The sequence below is a fragment of the Podarcis vaucheri genome, assembly GCF_965113315.1.
Source record: "Podarcis vaucheri genome assembly, chromosome: Z".
Classification (NCBI taxonomy): Eukaryota; Metazoa; Chordata; class Lepidosauria; order Squamata; family Lacertidae; genus Podarcis; species Podarcis vaucheri.
In genome coordinates, this window is record NC_138758.1 from 5,238,162 (window position 1) to 5,259,735 (window position 21,574).

Here is a 21,574-nt window from a genome sequence, read left to right on the forward strand (position 1 = left end):
TTGAGAAGGAAAGACTTTTCTTCTTGTGGGATGCAGCTGGGATGAAATCGGAAGCAATGGAGGTGGAGCAGACAGGGACAGGTAGGTCTGTGCAGTTCTGGCTAATTACCGAAGTTGTTGGGATGACTTATTCGATTAGCGTGAGACCCTTTTAGGACTGCCATCTTGAATTATGCAAATCAGCCATCACCCTGAGGCAGAGAAGATGGAGGAGTGGAGGGGATCTTCATTGGAGACTGGTGAACAAGCAAGTTCTTGATTACTTCTCTGAAAGATGGTTGATGGATGGGTGGGGGGAAGGCATCAAGATGTGAATTAGGTGCAGGCAGTGGGCTTGTGTTGCCTTCCGGCTTTGCCTTTCAAAAGTTGTTTTATGAGCCCCATTTCGGCTTCAGGAGGTAGCCATGGGTGATCCATACAAAAAGATAGATAACTGTACATGAGCTGATTTGAAGATTTGTCCCATCTTCCCAAACTGGACACCTCATATGTCACCTCCAACATATGCACACACAGAAATGGTTTTCCAGGACAGATTGGATGAGTTTGTTTCACCATGGCTGGATCTCTTTAAGACGAATGAAGGCCATCATCTCCCATAGCTGTGTGTCATGTACATACTTCTGCAGCCCTGCCTGGACTCGTATGGCAGCCTCCTTGGGGGCTCCTCCAGAGAACCTGTTTATTGAGCATGGATTCTGATTTGCTGGCAAGAAGCTTATGGGGCGGTTAGACTATGGTCACCCTTCTCCCCAGGCCACACCCCTCTTCCAAGGCCACACCCCTCTTCCAAGGCCACACCCCTCTCCCCAGTCTATACCCCCTTCTCAGCCCCACCCTTCTCCCCAGGCCACACCCCTATCTTGGCCCCACCTTCACCCCCTAGTAACTTCCTGAATCTTCCTTCTCCCACACATTGCAAGTAGTAAGCACCCTTCTCACTTTCTTACCAGTTACAAGGGCAGTATCCTCTTACCTCCTGCTCCATCCTTTTTCACAAGCCCCTTTGCACTCCCATTTTCTCCTCCCCTCCCCTTTCCCCTCCACCTTTGTTCTTACTGTTCCCGACTCTCCCTTGCACACAGATTACCCTGTTTCCATGCCTTATCCCCACTCCTATTGTGCAGCCTGCTTACACCCCATGCTGATATGCATTACTGTATTTTTAAAGATGAATAGGAGAGCAAGCCTGTCAGTTAGCTTGTTCAGTTAGGGAGGGTGGAGTTCAGTTGATGGGTGTTTGCTTGTTAATAAAATATCTCTTATAAACTACTACATTGAATCTGGGACCTCAGGAGTGAAATACATGATTGTGAGAAAGTGCTATGGAATAGTTGAAGCTAACACAACAGAGCCTTTCCCAGCTCCCTTCTCACTCTACTCAAACCTTTTTTTTTATTTTTGCAAATTGCCACTTCCCCCACTCAGTGTCACTCTATTCACACCTCTGCCATTGTTTAAAACCATCACTTCCTCTCTCTCAATTACCTTTATTCAAACTAGTTTCAAATTGGCATTATAAAACCTGTTTTCTCTTTTGCTCTCACCCCCCTTCCCCCAGTTTAACTTCATACAAATCTAGGGTTGTGATGTGGCCCTACAAATCCTCCAGTGGAGGCTGTGTGATGACAGCCTTACAGTTTTATGTATATAGGGAGATATTGTGCTGTCATTGTGTTATTCCACCCCATTCATTTCAGTGCAAAGGAAACACAATGCAACTGTCAGCAACTGCATATCATTTGTGGACTGAAAGCTACAATGGCAGCAAATGCCAATTATATAGTCTGGATTGATTTGTGTTCTGAACATGGGACGAATAAGCAAATGTTGGCAAATTTGGCTCTCGCTTTTGTTTTCATTGGAATTCTCTGACACCCCTCATTCTGAGTAAACAGAGGATGGCAAGTCCAGATAAAAAAGTTAAGCATGGAAACAAGCACAGTTGAAGTGCAGATTGTAAGTTCCTTGCAACTGGGAACTTATTTCTCTTGAGTCAGAATAGTACAGTGGTACCTTGGTTCTCAAACTTAATCCATTCCAGGGGTCAGTTTGAATCCTGAAACAATTTGAAAACCAAGGCACCGCTTCCGATTGGCTGCAGGAGCTGCAGAAGCTTCCTGCACTCAATCGGAAGCTGCACCGGAAGTTTGGCTTCTGAAAACTGGAACACTTACTTCTGGGTTTGCGGCATTGGGGAGCCAAGGCGTTCGAGTACCAAGGTACGACTGTACTATGGTGCTAAATGAATTGAGAGGCTATACACTGTGCCAATCCAATAGGGAACAAAGACACACCAGCCTAGCTCTTGCCAGTATGACTGCCTGTGCCAAACACCATCCTGCATGTACTTCACTCGCTCCAACGCACTTCAGCTCACTGACACCTTCCTCTAAAGAAACACTGTAAGGATTCCCACCTAATCAGAGGGATGGCATTGTTTATGAGAAAGCTAGCTGATAGAACAAGGTGAATTCTACAGACTTACATTTCCATAGGCAGCTGTGCAAAATAAAGCCTTGCTATGTACTTGTCATGGCACAGCAAATGCTATTTCTGTTTACTCTCAGATTAACGCCGGGTGCAGGGTGTGTGTGTGTGTGTGTGTGTGTGTGTGTGCATAGAAGGAAGAAAAGACAAATGCAATGGGATGTCAGCACAGATACCAAAACAAATCGCAAGGTGCGGGAGTTACTGCAGGGTAGCGGTCAGAGCTTGTGGCTCTCCAGATGCACTTCAATTCCTAACTCCCATAAACTAGTATGCTCAAAAGGCAGGGATGATGGGAATTGTGGTCCAGCAATGTCTGGATGGTCATTAACCTTGGATTAAAGCAAGAGTGGGGAAATCCTTTTCAGGCCACGAGCAGCATTTCTTTCTAGGTCACCTTCCAGGAGCCACAGGGCAGTGGTGGGTGGAGCCAAAAGCAAAAGTAGGTGGAGCAACAAATGATTTTTTTAAAAAAACTTTGTTGCTGTTGGCATCCATCTGAAGTCAAACTTCTGTATTAGCAGCGCTGACGTGACCTCCCTGGTGCGCAAGCCTGAGCAGTGTGTATGGAGGTCGTGGGCTGCCCAGACAACAAGACTCTTGGTCTTTCTGATATTGTCCAAAGGAAAGCAGAGCAATACGTTTGGCACCAGCTTGGCAACAGTTGCTGCCAGAAGAAGGCATATAAGGCACAATCCAACCATCTTAGGGACTCCACACTGGATTTGTGTAGGGTTTACTCCTTGGCCTTTTCTTCTCCTGAATATATCCCACAAGGCAGTGGAGGTTTATGATCAGAGTTTTCCTTCTCCTAGATGGGCTCCCATTCCAGGTGGATGAGCCCCATCTGCCCCTTTACTTTAGGCTTATTTCTTCACACACATCTCTCTCTGCTATCCATCTAGGCAACAAGACATGCGATCAGAGCCTAAATACCCATTCTAGCCCAAAGCAGGACTGGTGAGAAGGAGTGTTTGCTCTTGAGGGGATGTGCTCTGGTCTGGATAAAGAGGCCTGTGGAACACATTCAGCCCTTGGACCGGATGCTCCATAACCATGGTTAGAAAACCTGTGTATTAGTGGGCAATGCTTTGCCAAGATCTTCCAGGATGCGCATCTTATGATGCAGTGGATCTCCGTCTCAGCGGGCTGATTCCTGACTCAGCTGGGGTTAAGTCCCCAACAACAGCTCAGCTGGAGGCATGCCTGTGTTCAGTGGCTTCATTTGCTCATCCCAGCTCAGCCAGGGCTCAGCCTTCTGAGCCGAAGCTGACTGAGCCAAGGGTGGTTTTAATCCCCCAAAAGAGATGTGGCGTGGGGCCAGAGAAGGGAGACGTAGGCTGGATCTCAAGCCAGTTTCAGCTCAGTCACATGACCTGGATGTAAACACACTTTTTTAAAGGCTTGTTTTTCCTCTGCCAGGCTTAGGCGGAGTAGCAGCAGCAGCAGCCCCACTCTTGAATCAGGATTGGACCTGGTGCAACTTTATGCTGGCTTCTTGCACATAGGATTGCCCCCTTATTTTCAAATCTCCACTCAGCCATGAAGCTTGCTTGGTGACCTTGAACTAGTGTGTGAGGCAGGGGGTGTAGCTTAATAGTGGAGCACCTGCTTGGCATGCAGAAGGCCCCAGGTTCCATCCTTGGCATCTCCAGGCAGGGCTGGGACAGTTTGCTGCCTGAAACTCTGGGCAGTTGCTGCCCATCAGTGTAGCTCAGTGGTTCCCAAACTCTCCTCAGCATAGACCACTTGAAACTTGCTGAGGGTCTTTGCAGATTCTGCTGCATGTTGCAATAAGCTGTGCTAGATGCTGTGTGATTTTTAATGTTAACGCTTCTTTTATTACATATTGTATTACAATTTGAATTCCATAAAATTGTAGTACAATAAAACACAGGGTTAAAAATGTAAGAAAACAGTATGCAAAATGTATAGAAATCTATCAGGAGAAATGCGCACTAAAACCCTGAGAGGCCTTTTTACAAAAAGGTTTGCAAACTGGCTTGGAAATATATTAATAAAGATTGTTAAGAACGGAGAGAAACCGAATTGTTAGATCCATCCATCTAAAATACAGGATTTACTTTTGAGTAAAAATGCCTAGGATCATGATGTATATCTTCTCAACATCTCCTTTTAAAGACTATTACTATAAAGGTGACAGAGAATTCTTACAGAAATGAGAGCATTCATGCCATGTCTGGACTGGAAGTCAATATGACCAGTATTCACTGTAGTTTAAAGTCTGCAAACAAAGCGTAATTGATGGTTCCTCCACCTACCGCAGTTGCATTGAGTTTCCTTTGCACTGAAATGAATACCCTTCGCATTATAATGAATGGTATGGAATAAGGGGATTGCATCCAGATTAAGTGACATTGCGTATATTTGAAACACCATTGGAAAAACCCGCAAACACCCTGTTCCACCCTCACCCTGTGACATTTTTTAGTTACTTCCAGATTCAGCATGATGCACAGATGCACAGTCACACACCTATTGAATGCATATTAATGGGGTGCTGCTGGTAATGATAATGTAATTAATTGCACAAAATTCTGCTACAGTAGACAGCAACATGATAACATAGTTTTTGTTGGAAGCCAAACTGCAGAAGAATTGAAACAGCTCAGCAATGAACCTGAGTTATAAAGGAAATTGGTGTCTTCATACAGCCATACTGCTACAAACTTCAGATGTCTGGGCTTCCATTTCAAATTTCTGTCACCACACCTTGTTTTGCACAACATCCATCTTAAATAAGAGTTCTGGAAAACTCAAATGCAGTCATTCCATACTCAGGGACATTTCATTTGGTCCTAATGAAATTATTATCCTACTGTGGCTTTTTGTTTTTACATAAGGAATAATAATAATTCCTGCAGCAATTCGAATAACTTTGAGACGTCCGGTTACTTCATCACATTTTGCTTCATTAATTCAGTAATAAGATTACCACCCAATGTCAGAACAGAATAGTAACTTTATCTCTCCATTCAGCATTATACTTCTCTCTCTCTCTCTCTCTCTCTCTCTCTCTCTCTCTCTCTCTCCTTGTATTTTGTGCCGGGTGCCATATTGATATTGAAATGCAAAATTTGCAAAGCATTTTTTTCTTGTAATCTACAATGAAGACTCTCCTGTTAAATCCTGAGCCTCATTCTTTTTCTACAATCATCCTTCAAAGATTCTTCTGTTTACTTAATGGTCTCAAATCAAAGTATACAAAGCACATGTTAATAAAATGCTAAGGATTTTGACTGTTCAGAAACTTAGCAAGCTACTCCCCCCCCCATTTTAGCTGCTTAGGAAATAAAAAATATATAAAAAGTTTGTGTGCTGTCAGGTTTTAGCAGCTAATGCTTTTATTTCGCATTACATGCAACTTTTTTGTACTTAAACCGAGCTTACGGGCCAATTCAAAATGATTGTGATCTTTGTGTGCTACTCTTTAGATGGATGGCTAAATACAACCAAAAAAGTATTATCAAACCCAAACCCACTTAATGTTCAGAACAAAATTCTCTATGCCAGTAATTGCGAGAGTTGAACAAGTTTGCTATGCCCACACACAGAAAATAGATATTTGCAGTCAGACTGGGTCTACTTCCTTCACAAAAAGTTTGTTTTTTATCCTCTTGGGTCTGACCCCTCCCCTTTTTAAGGATTTGGCATCGAACTATCTGGCCATGGGTCAAATGATTGCTTTCTCTCAGACTTTCATGTGCCTTGAAAGTGAGCTGCACAACAAAGAGATGGGGTTCCCTGCTTGCTTGCTGATTCTGGCTTTACATCAAAACTGTCATCAAAAAGTTCTGGTTTAACCCATAGTAGCATGTTCATGTTTTTCATCTTTTGCACAATAATCAGGTGTCACCGTACATTTAATGTTTTGATGTGTCCCTGCAAGTCCTAATGCTTCTCCACCCTTCCTTCTTTGCTTCAGCCCCCCCCCTTGCATAAAGCTGAATGAGTGTATACCATAATTTAACTATGCACAGCCAATTCTACAGTTCCCGTGTATGGGGGTGAGCCACCATGATAACCATTCTCAAATATGCACCCCACAAAATGGGAAACCGTGTCCTTTGCAAAAGTCATTATAAAGAGCAGCACAGGTTCCATAACAATGAAACAAAGGTGGGCTCTCTGTCATCTTGAGGAAGCATTAAGATGGATGTTGGGCAATATGGCCTTTGCTCTTTCATAACACAAGTACCGTAATTGGCTCAGGAAGCAGGTGATACCCCATCCCTGCAAACTGATTTTAGAATACATCGTAACAGGGGCTCCAGTTTTGAAAGGCAATATCCATCATAAAAAGGTTACGTCCACCAGCCATCTTTTCTCTTTTCTCTCTTTTATTAAAAAAATATTATTAATTAACATCCAAGGATATCAATAATAATAATATAATAATAATAATAATAATAAATATAATATAATATAATAATAAAAAACCAGGCTCAGGGCGGCTAACACCAATAAAATTTCAGTAAAAACATAAGAAAAAACAAACAAAACAACAATTTAAAATACAAGTTAAAATGCAATTTAAAATGCAGCCTCATTTTAAAAGTCAAAACCATAAGGGGAGGGAAACATAAGAGTCAGACTGAGTCCAAGCCAAAGGCCAGGTGGAACAGCTCTGTCTTGCAGGCCCTGCGGGAAGATGTCAAGTCCCGCAGGTCCCTAGTCTCTTGTGACATGGCGTTCCACCAAGTTGGGGCCAGTACTGAAAAGGCCCTGGCCCTACTTGAGACCAATCTAACCACCTTGTGACTTGGGACCTCCAAAATATTGTCATTTGTGGATTTTAAGGTCAATCTTAAATACACGTACAAAGAAAAGGTAAAACTAATAATAATAATAATAATAATAATAACAACCTTAAATAATTGTACCGTTAAATATTGATTTAAGCTTGTAATTATACAAGCTCTTTTCTTATACTTTCTAACTAAACAAAAATAAACCAAAGTAAAAATATAATAAATTATGTAAAAACAGATTTCCCATCATTTCCCGATGTAAGTTACATTTACAACATAGAATGTACTTTTACTTCTTACCTTACTCTTACTATATTTTCTAATACTTTTATAACATAACGTACTACTTTTCCTTATTTAATATTTAATTTACACAAGGGTCATTCAAACGCTGCCATAGATGTTATGTCATTATATTTTTGTAGGTATTTCTTAAACATATCCCATTTTTGTGTGAATGATTGTTTTGTATTTCCCCTTAATCTATTTGTCAATTGAGCCATTTCTGCATAGTCTAAGAACTTATTCTGCCATTCCCTTACTGTTGGTACTTTCCCTCCTTTCCAGTTCAATCCAATTAATAACCGGGCAGCAGTTGTCACATATAAAAAGATTTCTCTTATGTTTTTCGGGATATCACTGCCTAGAATTCCAAGTAGAAATGCTTCTGGCTTCTTTGAGAATGTTAATGTAAAGATCTTTTTCATCTCATCATAAATGAGGTTCCAGAACTCTTAAATTTTTCAGCATGTCCACCACATATGGTACATATCTCCTTTTGTTTCTCCTCACCACCAACGTTTGTCTGAAATATTTTTATACATCTTGGAGAGTTTTGATGGGGTAAGGTACCATCTGAACTGCATTTTCACAATATTTTCTTTAATTGTATAATATTAAGTTGTGGGTTGACATAGCAGCCGGCACAGCGATTCCTTCAGGTAGCTCTTATTTAAGGTAAGCTGGAACAGAACTAACTGCGAACAGCTCAGCCGGCCTGTATTTATAGGCAGCCGGCTGTCAACATTGTAACCACAACAGCCCAGAGTTCCCGCCTAAAATAACTGCCGCGGACCTGAGTGAAAACTATCTACAGACCTGAGTGAAAACTATATACAATATCCCCCTGTTGGCCCAGGGTGAAACTACACTACATAACACCCCTCCCCACCGAGATAAGGCGTTAGTTACAATCGTAATGGTTTCCTTATATATAGCACTACGCGTAATGGTTCAATTAGGCACAAAAGCATATCGGTTACATTTCCCATACTTAGACCAACAGTGATACCTGTCCAACAACATAGTCCTTTAAATAAGTTGGGCACTTGGAAACTCTGCCAGACCGCCGGGGACTGGTAGCCAAGTCCGGAGGGCCACACAGTTCTCGCTGGGGCTGTGGTGCGACCCTAGGTGACGTTGGAACCAACTCCCCTGGATCCGCTGCTGTGGGTGGAGCCTCCGCAAGTGGAGTGGTCTGAGTCTGTTCTGAAACGGCTTGGTTCGGCTCCACGCTGGCAGTTTGCGAGGGAGGTGTAGGTGGGGCCTCGCCATCTGTACGTGTCTCTTCTGGAGCCGCAAGCGCAGTTGGGGGCACCTCGGTAGTGTCCAAGTCGCCAACCCTGCGCCTAAGCTGGTCTATGTGCCGTCCCCACAAACGTCCGTCTTCGAGTCCCACCCGGTACGAGCAAGGTCCAGTGACTCCCACTACTGTGGCTGGCACCCAAGGGATGTCCCCCACATAGTTCCGGGCAAAGACCTGGTTTCCTGGGACAAATGACCGTGGTGCGTTGGCACAGCCTGGGGGTTCAGCCACGGCAAAGTCTGGGTGTAGCCGGTCGAGCGGTGACCTGAGGCGGCGGCCCATAAGCAGTTCAGCAGGACTCCTCCCTGTGGCCGCATGAGGGGTGATGTGTTGCACGAACAAGTATTCGGCGACCCGCTCATGCCAGTCTCCCCGGTCCAGGCGCGCCAGTGCCTCTTTTGTCGAGCGCACCATTCTTTCCGCTTGCCCGTTGCTGGATGGATGAAAAGGTGCCGTTAGGGCATGGCGGATGCCCAGTCCCAAAAGATACCGCTCAAACGTGCCTGACGTGAACTGCGGTCCGTTGTCAGAGACAAGGACATCAGGACACCCATGCGTTGCAAACAGGCCTCGCAGCACCCGGATGACAGCTTCGGTAGTGGTGGAGGGCATCAGGGCGACCTCCAGCCATTTGGAATAGGCGTCCACCACTACCATAAAGGTCCGGCCGTGAAAGGGGCCAGCCAGATCGATGTGCACCCTCGACCAGGGTGTCTTTGGCGTCTCCCAGGTGTGTCCCTTAGCTGCCGGTGGTGCAGGCCTCGACTCTTGGCACGCTTGACAGGCGGACACCCAGGCAGTGATGGCATCGTCCATATTAGGCCACCAGACGTAACACCGAGCCAACGCCTTCATTTTGACAATTCCCGGGTGGCCAACGTGCAGAGCCTCCAGGACGCGCTGACGGAGTCCCTGGGGAATCACGACGCGGTCTCCCCACAGCAGACAGCCGCGATGAGCTGAGAGTTCATGTTGTCTGGTTGCGAAGGGCTGGAACTCCGATGCAAAAGAAGAAGAAGAAGAAGAGTTTGGATTTGATATCCCGCCTTTCACTCCCTTTAAGGAGTCTCAAAGCGGCTAACATTCTCCTTTCCCTTCCTCCCCCACAACAAACACTCTGTGAGGTGAGTGGGGCTGAGAGACTTCACAGAAGTGTGACTGGCCCAAGGTCACCCAGCAGCTGCATGTGGAGGAGCGGAGACACGAACCCGGTTTCCCAGATTACGTGACTACAAGGCCCTTGTGGCCACCCCCTCCACACCCAGTTGAGCACCCGGCTGATGGTGCGATCCTGGGCAGACGCGGAGGGCACAGTGGCAGCCGATACAGGCACTGCCGGAAGATCCTCAATCAGAAGGAGCGATGAAGCTGGAGCCGGGTCTTCCACAAATGCTGGAAGAGGGCAACGGCTGAGGGCGTCGGCATGGCCCATCGATTTCCCCGGGCGATGGATGAGCCGGTAGTGGTAGGCAGCCAGGAAAACAGTCCATCGCAGCATGCATGGTGAGAGGACCGGTGGAGTTGGACGATCACCGGCGAGGAGGCCCAGGAGTGGCTTGTGGTCAGTGATGAGGTCAAAGGTCCTGCCATAGAGGTATTCATGGAACCTCTTCACTCCAGCCACAAGTGCCAATGCCTCCTTGTCGAGCTGGCTGTAATTCCGTTCCGTTGGAGATAGTGTCCTGGAAAAGTAGGCGAGCGGTGCTTCTCTTCCATCTGGAAAACGGTGACTAAGGACAGCACCGATGCCAAAAGGTGAGGCGTCGCAGGCAAGGACCAGCGGCCTGGATTCACTGTACTGTACCAGCACACTGTCTGAAGAAAGGAGGGCCTTGACCGCGTTGAAGGCCGCCGTCTCTCGATGACCCCAGGCCCAAGGCGTCTTAGTGCTAAGGAGTCGGTGAAGAGGCTCAGCCACTGTGGCTTTGTGGGGCAGGAACATGTTATAAAAGTTCAGCAGCCCCAGGAATGCCTGCAACTCCGTTTTGTTCTTTGGGGTGGGGGCCTGCTGGATAGCGCGGATCTTGGATGTGGTTGGATGAAGGCCGGAGGCATCGATAAGATAGCCCAGGAACTCTACCTGTGGAACGGCAATCTGGCACTTCTCCCTCTTTACCTTGAGCCCGGCCTCCTGGAACCTGGTCAGCACGGCACGGAGGCGCTCGAACAGCTGCTGGTGTGAGTCTGCAGACACCAAGACGTCATCAAAATATGGTACCACGCCCGGAAGCCCTTGCAGGAGACGCTCCATAAGGCTTTGGAAGATGCCAGGAGCCACACTCACCCCGAACTGCAACCGGCGGCAACGGAATGCCCCCCGGTGGGTGACGATCGTCTGGGCTTCAGCAGTGGCATCATCGACTGGCAGTTGTTGATAGGCTTGGGCAAGGTCCAGCTTAGCGAAGACCTTACCCTCACCCAGGGAATGCAGCAGGTGTTGGACAACAGGAACCGGATAAGCATGCTGCGGAAGTGCCTTGTTGATCGTGCACTTGTAGTCAGCGCAGATTCTCACCGACCCATCTGGCTTGACAGGCGTGACGATGGGGGTTTCCCACTTTGCGTGGTCAACCGGCTCCAAAACTCCTTGGGCGATCAGTTTGTCCAGTTGTTCGTCCACCTTAGCCTTGAGCGCAAAGGGAACCCGGCGTGGCTTTAGCTTGATGGGGGCGACTTGTGGATCAAGGCTAAAGGAGATGGGCGTACCTGTATATTGTCCCAAGGTGCCGTCAAAAACCTCGGCAAAGTCTTTGACCAGACCCTCAGTCTCTGCGTTAGAGATGCAGTTGATGCCGGTGACTTCCAGGCCGAGGGCATCAAACCAGTCTAGCCCTAGGAGGCTTGGCCGCTGACCTTCGACCACCACCAACCGGAGCAGGCCCGAAAAATCCTTGAAGGCGATCCGGAACCGGCCAACGCCTACCACGGGAACGTCGTTTCCCTGGTAGTCTCTCAGGTGTACGCGGTGAGAGTCGAGTTGCCTTTTGGACACTCTGGGTACCAGTCTTTTGATGGTGCTCCATGACACGATGGACAGGGCAGACCCGGTGTCGATCTCCATGTCACATGGAGCTCCTTCAATGAGCACCGTGACGTTCAGCTTGCGTCGCGTAGGCGAGTTGGTTTGGCCAATCGTGGTTCCAGACGGGCAGCGGCAGTTGGTGAGAGCGAAACAACTTTCCTTGGCAGACTGGAGTGAAGACTTGAACTTGCGAGTCGATGAAGGGGGGGTGTCAGACGGAGCCGATCGGCAGACCTTAGCGATGTGGCCCCTTCTGGAACACTTCCTACAGATGGCGTCTCTGAATCGACACTTGGCACGGGAATGGTTGCCTCCGCAGCCAGCACATTCCGGTTGGCCCTTGGACTTCTGTTGGAACTTCCTGCGCTCCCGCTTTGTCTGGTGCACGTCATCGTCTTCACTGGAGGATGCCTCATCACTGCTGGCCTCTTCATGATGCACCGGAACTGGCTCCCTAGCAAGACGCGGGCTGCTGGACTTGCGGATCTCCTGGGCGGAGCGTTCAGCAGCTTCTGAGGCCACAGCCTCCTCAATGGCTTTCTGTAGCGTGAGGTCTGGCTTGGCTAGGAGACGCCGTTGCAGATGGATGTCCCGGACCCCGCAGACGATTCGATCCATCAGGGCATCGTCTAAGTCTCGGAACTCACAGTGCATTGCAGCCTGTCGCAGGGCGGTGGTGTAGTTGTTGATTGACTCCCCCTCTGCCTGGTTCCGGTGGTAGAATGCATGGCGGGCAGCAATCTTGGACGGCTTCGGTGCGTAGTGGTTGCGGAGCTTCTCTTGGATCGTGTCCCATGGTGTTGCCTGGACTGCTTCAGGCGCAACCAATGCTCGGGCCGTCTCAAACACCTCAGGCCCACAGAGGCTGAGGAATAGGCCCCGCTTCCGATCCGTTGATACTGCTGTCAGCTCGTTGGCTTGGAGGTAGCAGTCGAACCGAGCGAGGTAGGAGTCCCATGATTCAGAGGCTGGCGCAAACGGCGGTAGAGGCACAAGTGAAGCCATGATTCCGATGCCGGCGTGAAGGGCGATGGATGGAACACAGTGCTCTAGCCAGAACAGTCAGCTCTGAACTGGTTCTGCCCAGTGATTTCGCTCAGTGATTTCGCTCAGTGATTTCGCTCAGTGATTCAGCTCAGTTCAGAGGCTGGCCGCATCTGGCTGTGCTCTGATGTCCATCCATCCCACCCTCGTCGCCAGTATTAAGTTGTGGGTTGACATAGCAGCCAGCACAGCGATTCCTTCAGGTAGCTCTTATTTAAGGTAAGCTGGAACAGAACTAACTGCGAACAGCTCAGCCGGCCTGTATTTATAGGCAGCCGGCTGTCAACATTGTAACCACAACAGCCCAGAGTTCCCGCCTAAAATAACTGCCGCGGACCTGAGTGAAAACTATCTACAGACCTGAGTGAAAACTATATACAATATCCCCCTGTTGGCCCAGGGTGAAACTACACTACATAACATATAACATGCCATAAAGTTCATGTCAGTTTTCCAGAGTTTCCCATTCACTCATCATGATGGTGCGTTCAGTGTCTTGCGCCCATTTAATCATTACCGCCTTCACCTCCTCCTCCTTGACTTCCCAGTCAAGGTGGAGTCTGTACATTCTGAAAATAATCTTGGTATTGTTATTTAACAATTCTTTTTCTAATTTTGAGGGCTCAATGAATCCATTTTTTTTGTCTTGTTTGAATATCTCAAAGAGTTGGTGATATTCTAGCCTCCTGATAATTCATCCCTCTTTAATTTTATTTGGTTACCATCTTGAATTAATAACAAATTATAAGTGAGCCAATTTCCTTTCATATTTTTCTTTTTAAGCACCATGGCCTCTAAAGGAGAAATCCAACGTGGAGTTTTTGGTTCCAACAGGGCTTTATATTTTGCCCATACTTTAAACAACAAATTTCTTATGTGGTTGGTAAAGCTCTTATGTACTTTTGACTTGTCGTAATTTAAGGAGGCATGCCAACTGAAGCGAAGATCATGCCCCTCAAGATCCAGTACATCTGAATTCTTAGGTTGACACCAATCTTTTATCCAAGAGAGGCATGCTGCTTCATAATAGAGTTTTAAATCAGGTAGGCCGAATCCCCCTCTCTCCTTGATATCAATAAGTAAAGTGTCTTATCCTCGGTCTGCACCCCTGCCAAATAAACTTAGAAACTTAGAAACTTCCTTCTGCCATTTTATTATACAGCCTGTGCCCCCGATAATTGGAATGGTTTGAAACAGAAATAGTAGCTTTGGCAAGATATTCATTTTTATAGCTGATACATGTCCCCAAATTTAGTCTACTCCAAATCTCCATATTCCTTTTAACTTCGGACCATGTGTTAATATAGTTGTCTTGATAAAGATTAATGTTTTTCGATGTTAGCCATATTCCAAGATATTTTATTTTTTGACAGAACCTCAACTGTGTTGTTCTCTCAATTTCTTCTTTCTCTTGAGCCATGAAGTTCTTAGCCATAAGTTTAGTCTTTTTACTATTTAGTTTAAACCCCACCACTTACCAGCTGTCATGGTCTGGTTCATGGGCGATCAAAGTCCCAGCTGGGGATGTCAGGACCGGGGGCAAGATGGTGAGGTGGGAGCAGGAACGGGAGTCCAGAAGCCAGGAGTCAGGAAGCCAAGGGTCTGAGGGTCAGGACACAAGGAGTCACGAAGTCAGGGTTCCGCAGATCAAGAAGCAAGGAGTTACGAAGTCAGGGGTCCGAGGATCAAGAAGCAAAGAGTCAAGAAGCCAAACACAGCAAGGCAGGGAACGCACTGCTGTGGTAAAGAGTTGAAGGGAAATGCTGACCTTATATACCTTCCTGGCTCTTGCCACCAGGTGCTGTGAATTACCAATCAACCTCACCTGTGCGACCGCACCTTTCCTCTTCAGAGCAAACTTAGGAAGGCCCCAGTCCTGTACAGTCCTGCTGGTCACAAGGCCTGGCTCCTGCACACACTCCTGACATCAGCCATCTTTTCTCATCCTTGTCATCTGCTATAATTTACTACAACTTGACATACAAGTTCACGCTCTTACAGCCGAGTCCTAGGCTTGGATGTAAGTTAAATGAAAAGTTAATCAGCCCAGCTTGTGTGATCATTGCAGCTTGTTTCCAGGCAGGACTTGGCAAATCTGTGAGTTTTGGTTTCTCTTATTTTCTCGTCTTCTCCTTCAATCTTTGGTTCAGTTCTCCACACTGACACCTCAGTTTGGGAATTCTTTTAGTTAGAAATCCTTCTGAAAATTTCTCAGGGTTTGAGTCTGAATCTCTCCCAACAGACACATTTTTATATGCAATTTTGCCAAATAGACACAATTCTGCAAGCAATGCTCCCTAACATAATACAATTGTGCATGCTGTTTTCACTGATATATGGATTTGTTTTACCTACTGTATGCAGTTTTTGCTTGGCTGAAGAACAAGACTGCAAGATTCAGAGAAGTGTGACACCCCCCCCCCCGCCGGAAGGCTGTGTTTCAGCTTGCATATTGTTTTGGGATCTTCAAACTAGATAGACATGCCTTTAAGTGTGAGTTTAATTGAATGGTGAATTTTCCTGAGGATTTCCCCCCTTAAAAAACAACAACTGCAAACGGATGTGGAAATATGGAAAAGTGAATTTAAGACCGGGAAAATGAGAGACTGCAATTGACAGATCCGTCTTCCCCTAATTCATGACTTGGAGGCGTCAGCCTTTGTGGGCATCATGACTGAGTGCTCTATTCACACTGCTGATTACACACTCCACCCAAAGTTCAAGTGCACAGGAATCCATTGGTCACAAGCAGTTATCCAAAAGGAAGGAAAACACCCTATCAATCTATCTGCAAAGCAGCAGTGACCCCAATGTGCACCCAGGATCTCTCTCTCTCTCCTCTCCTCACCCCACCCCCAAGTTTCTGTATAACTTTCTATTTCAAAGACAAAGTCTGGAAGCAGTCAGCTCGAAGGCACTCTCCAAGCCAGTAGCATCCATCAACTGCAAACAGTAACACTTTGTTGCAGGCCATGGCAACAGTGCCCCTGTCTCCAATAGAAAGATGTATTTTTTTTACCACCAATGGAATTTGCTACGGTTGGTCTTTTGCAGTGAGCGCTGAGTAAATGAAGAACCAGGGCAGGATAACACTCCTTTAATCTAAGAACACAGGGTTTGAAATGAGATCCAAATTGCAAAGGAGGGTAATACACACCCACTCTCACTTTCTATGGCCAGCTTTGTCAATTGCAGATCTGCCATCTTGACCACTTTAGATGGCGATATCAGAGTTGATTCTCCCAATGAGCTGTCTCAGTGTTGTTATCCCTTATATCCCATTTGGTCATTTGAAGCTCAATAGCAAATTATTGAATGGCAGGACCATATGACTTGCAAGCAGCTCAGTTGGTTAGAGTTTGGTGCTCATGATGCCAAGGTTTGGGGCAGCTGCATATTCTTGCATTGCAGGGGGGTTGGACTAGATGATCACCAGGGTCCCTCCAACTCTACAATTCTGATTCTATGACCTCCCTCTCCCAAATTTGCACCTAATAACCTAATTAATTAATTAATTAATTAATTGGTTAATGATCCAGCTGAACCATTCCCTCCTTTCATTATTGAGGAGTATCCTGGTGACTTTTTAAAAACATGTTGATATTATTTATTGTGCTTTTCTTTAAAAACAAAACAAAAACAAAATTGAAGTTTAATGTTACTTGTAAGGTGACCTGGAATTTTCTAAGATGGGACATAAATAATTATAACGTTAAAAAAAATAGAGAGATGAATGAATGAATGAACTATGCAGCATTATTCAGTCTTAAAATGGATGGGATGTTAACTCAATTTGGTGCACATTTAAAAGCAAACCTATCTATTTTGCACTTTCCGAAGGACTACACAACATGAAATAAAGCCATCTTTCAAAATTTGCATTTTTTGTGGATTTTTCAGTGCAGTTTTCCGGCCAAGTAACATGTACAAAAATGCACAAACTATAATAACGTGTGCATTAAAATGTATGTAACACAGAGAGATACTTCATATTGTGGAAAAATGCTTTGCAAAAATTTGTATATTAGGAGAAATTCACACTAAACTGATTTTTCATGAGGACCTTCTTTAAAAATAAATAAATCACAAAGTAATTTTGGAAATGTGAAGATGGGAAAAATGAGAAACTGAGAGAAACCCCTATTCACCCACCCTGACTCTTAACAAAGGCAATAGGAGCTGACTTTGTTTATGCTTATTTAACATTCGTCTAGGAATAGAGATGATGACAATTTAATTATTTATACTGCTTCAACAGTGGTGTCGTGTGTGTGTTTGTAATATCTTACAATCTAAGTGTTGACTCTGGGAGAAAGAACAAAGTGTGGAGGGTAAAGGTGAGATGCAAGAGCAAGATGGAATTACAGCAATCTACCTTAAACTTTAATAGTTTTTATACTTCTTCTATTAATATGGGCCAAAGATTAATATGTGGCTGCTTTGATGAGATTTTTCTTCATCCACTCTCCGCCCCTCCCTTCCAAATAATGTGATTGATTTAATTTTCTTTTACTGCCCTTAATTGAAAAGGTATCAAAGTGGAATACAATGTAATACAAAACAATAACCCTAGTATCCTACAATTAAAAAGGTCTGAATACAATCCATTTTTAAATGCCACAAAATCTCTAGCACCAGCATATTTAATAAATCAGTCATGTCCTCCCTCAAAGAGGGCACGTGTTGCAGTGAGGCCTGGAGACCTACCACCTGTGTTGTGGCTGGGTAAGATTGGACAGCCACGACACCCAATTGGTAGGCACCACAATGTTGGGTTCAATCTAGCCAATGGAGCGCAGTCCAAACGGATTGAGGGACCTATTTATACCCATACACGTGACCCAGAGCTTCCTCTTTTGGCTCGTGCATTCGGAACAAGCTAACTCTCTGTGCAGCCGAGAGACTTACCTTCAACAGATCATCTTTGGTGATTTCTTTCCATTATCTTTCTTTTTCTTTAATTCATTCCTTATTTATTCCCCCTTTTTAAGTTTATCCCTTCCCCTTCCCTTCTTTCCAGCAGGGCTTTCACCCCACGGGGCTTGTAACCCCTGAGCACTCCTGGTTGTGGAACCTGCCACTGCCCGTTAATCCTTGCCCTCTCTTTTGCAGTGCCATTAGTATTTTGAACATAAATTCAGTAACCCCCCCCCCCAGTAAAGAAGGGATTGAGATGCCTATCAAAAGGAATCCCAGGCCTGCTCTCCCTTCTAAGAGGGTGATTAGAGATCTGTCTCAGTCATTGCATTCAGCGCCTGCCCCCGCGGTTCCTCAGCTTACGCTGGATCGCTTGGGTGCAATTATGGCTAATATTGGTTCAGACCCTGCTGCCATGACATGGTTCAATACAGAACCTGTGACGCTGGCCCAGCAATTTGGGAGCAGCCTGACTCTCAGCTGGCCTCTGCACGTCATCCACTGTTTTTGAGGCTCATGGTCCTTCGGATGTGAGTGAAGGGAGCGAGGTTTATGACCCTTCTGGGGCCTTGCTTTCCCAATTTCAGCCTTCCAGGATCCCATTTCCAGCTAGTCCTGGGGTCATCCTAGGAGTATGGGTGCTATGGTACAGCGGGCCTTTCGGTCTGGGCTGCCTCATTCACAATCAGCACCCCCAGGGTCTGGGAGCTGAGGGCCTCAACTCACACAGCATGTGGGAGGGGGGAATTTCTCCCAACCAAGCTCCTCACATGTTTTTAGTTCTGCGCAGGTTCAGTTGGCCCCTTCGAGGGAAACACTCAGTGTCCAGTCTTCAGAGGAGGATCTCCCAGTGCCTAGAGTCCCTTCTTCAGGTGGCAAGCAGCAGAGGAGTCATTGCTCCAAACACAGGGCTAAGAGGCGCAGAGATGGTGATTCCTCCTCATCTACTGGTACATCTCAGACTTCTGATGATGATTCAGAAGCAGTTCTGGGTCTGTATTGGGATCATGGTGAGGGGGCTTCGGGCCTTCCCAGGTGGGTGTGGCAGCATACAGCCAACATGCACAGGGTCAGATACAGCCTGAAGACTCTCTGCAGGCCTGCAGTCACCCCATCATCGGGTGCGATTGCCCAGCGAGGTCAAGGCAGACCTCGAGATGCGGCTGGAATTCCTGAGGGAGTTCAATGGCATATTCCTGTGGCAGGATACTTTGAATCTGCAATTCGATTTCCAGGTCCATTCGGACGTTGCTGGATCCTTGGGTTTGGGGCTTTATTTCCATGGCCGTTGGTGTGCTCAGCGGTGGCCTGAGCACTGTCAGGGTACAGCCATTACCCGTGATTTAACATTTATTGAGTTTCCCGCCCTTGTAGTAGCAGTGCACATCTGAACATGGAGTTCAAGGACTGGCGGGTCTGTTTCTGGTCCGATAATCAGGCCATGGTGAGTGTTTTGGCAAGGCAGTCATCATGCCCCAGCAGAGTCTCTGCCCTTTTGTGCTACGGTGCCTCAGGTTTAATATTGTGTTTTCTGCCTGTTTTATTCCTGGCACTAATAATGATCCGTCACCCTTCACCTTCCGTGATGTGTCCCTTTACAGTCTTGATGGGGTTCATCTGTCTGTAATCAGGAATGATTTGTGGCTGACAGCAGTGTCAGCGGAGTTAAGGGATTGGTTACAAGTGTGAGTGGTTGGTGGTGAGTGCGGTGCTCATGTGGTGGCTAGGCACTGGTTCAAGGTGATAGGGATGGGAGAGTGGTCTCTCCATCCCTATGTGAAGGGTATTCTGTTAAAGGAATCCAGAGACTCAGCTGGTTTGGTCAACCCCTGAGTGGGGGTTGTGCCTGTGCCTGAGTCCGGGGGGGGGGGAGGGGCATCTGGGTGGTGAACATAGTCTGTTCCCAGCTTTTTGCCTACCCAGGTGTTCACCCTTGGCTGGCCTATGCTGGTGCCCTGGGTCAGCGCTGCCTGCAAGGGTGCAGGGAGCTAGTCAAACCAGAGCCTATGCAACCAGTCACCTTCTGTAATCAATAAAGTTGTGGCCTAAATTCTGCCAAAAACCAAAACTAAAATTTGAGTCAAGTGTGTATTTAGGGGGGGAGGTCTCTGGGTCTGAACACGCAAAAGCACCTTCCACTAGAAGCCAGGGAAGACTTACAGGTTTTTGACACTTTCTTTAAAAGTTGGTGAATTCCTTCTCTTTCTCTCCCATACACACATACAAAACTTGGGAATGCAACAAAATGTGGCAGTGTGGAAGCTTCCTGTTTAGGAAATTCTCCTGGGTAGGGTGCAAGGATTTTGCTGTGCATGCATTATGTATAAAGTGTGTTTGTGAGTGTTTTTTCTTTCATTCTGTAATTCTCTTTCAGTGCTCTGCATTTCGCAGCCTGCCTGGGTGCCTGTGCTGACTGAAAACAGCTGGGCTTTCCTGTAAGGGCAGGTAGGTGGGGAGGCTGTCTGCTGTGTGACTGACAGCTGTTCACTCCCTCCCTAAGGGATGTCTTTTTACTTCTATATAAATCAGCACAGAAAGATTTTTTTTTAAGGGTGAAAGGAAGAGTTTCGCTTAAAAACAAAATCAGCAACTGCACCGCTCTGAGGTGCTCGGTAATCTGCCTCCCTGGTTGGCTGTGCTTAGATTAAACTTTCTGGGAAGATTCCATGAGGTAATATTGTCCTATGAGGGTTTTTAAATCAGAAAGGGGAGGCAGAGTTCTGGAGAAATGTTCCTGAAGAAACACCCTCTCACCCATCTGTAGCCACTACATAACAAGAAGATAAGCTCAACTCTGTACTCACTAACTGTCTAGAGAAATTCTAATTGCCCTGAGAAACAGGCAGAAAAATAGAAGCTTCTTTCACAGGAGAATAAAGCATTTGAGTAATTAAGGGACAGGTTTTGACACAGCACTAGAATTTACCCATTTTACTCTGACAAGCCTATTCAATTGTTTACAGTTCTTCATAATGAGTCAGTCTAATGTATTATTATTTTGTACGGGTTTTAATGGTGTTTTATGTTTTATTGTACTCAGTGCTTTTTAAAAAAATAGGAAAAAAGGTGCTGGTACTCTCCATGAAGTTGTTACGGTAAGTGCCACACTTTTAACATTTGGTGGGGCGGGTGGGCGAAAGTGCTGATACTTCATACCCCCAGAAAAAAAGCACTGATTGTACTTGTCAATTTGGTAGTACAGGGTCCTGGCCTTTTATATGGGGAGTGGGTGGGTTTCTTTCAATATTCATACAAATAAAAATAAATACAGACAAAACATAGGTGGCAGAGATGAGAGGCTGCGTACCTAACGTACTTAGTGTGGACTGGGTGGAGGGACAGGCAGGTGAGACCAGGTTGTCATGGGAGCCACCAAGGTCACTATTTTGAAGAGTAGGCCATGCTCTTTTCTACTTGAGGAGGCCAGAAATCTGCTTGGTTCTTAGATAGGCCATGAGGGAATAAGAAATCCTGTTGGAGCCATTGGCCTTATAAACTGAGAGAGAGCAAAACATCCTTTGGTCCCCCTTCCTTCTGTCCAGTTCTCTAAAGCTCATTTCTTTACATCTCCTTCTGAACTGTTGCCCCCCCCAATCCGTCTGCCACCCTCTCCATTCCCTCCTGTAATCATGTGTCTTTATAGCAGCAAAAGAGTCCCCAGGTAACTATTTAGTCTAAACAAACCATGCAGCTTTAATGGAATTACCTCAGCCTTACTAGTAAATAATTTATAGGAGGCAGTAA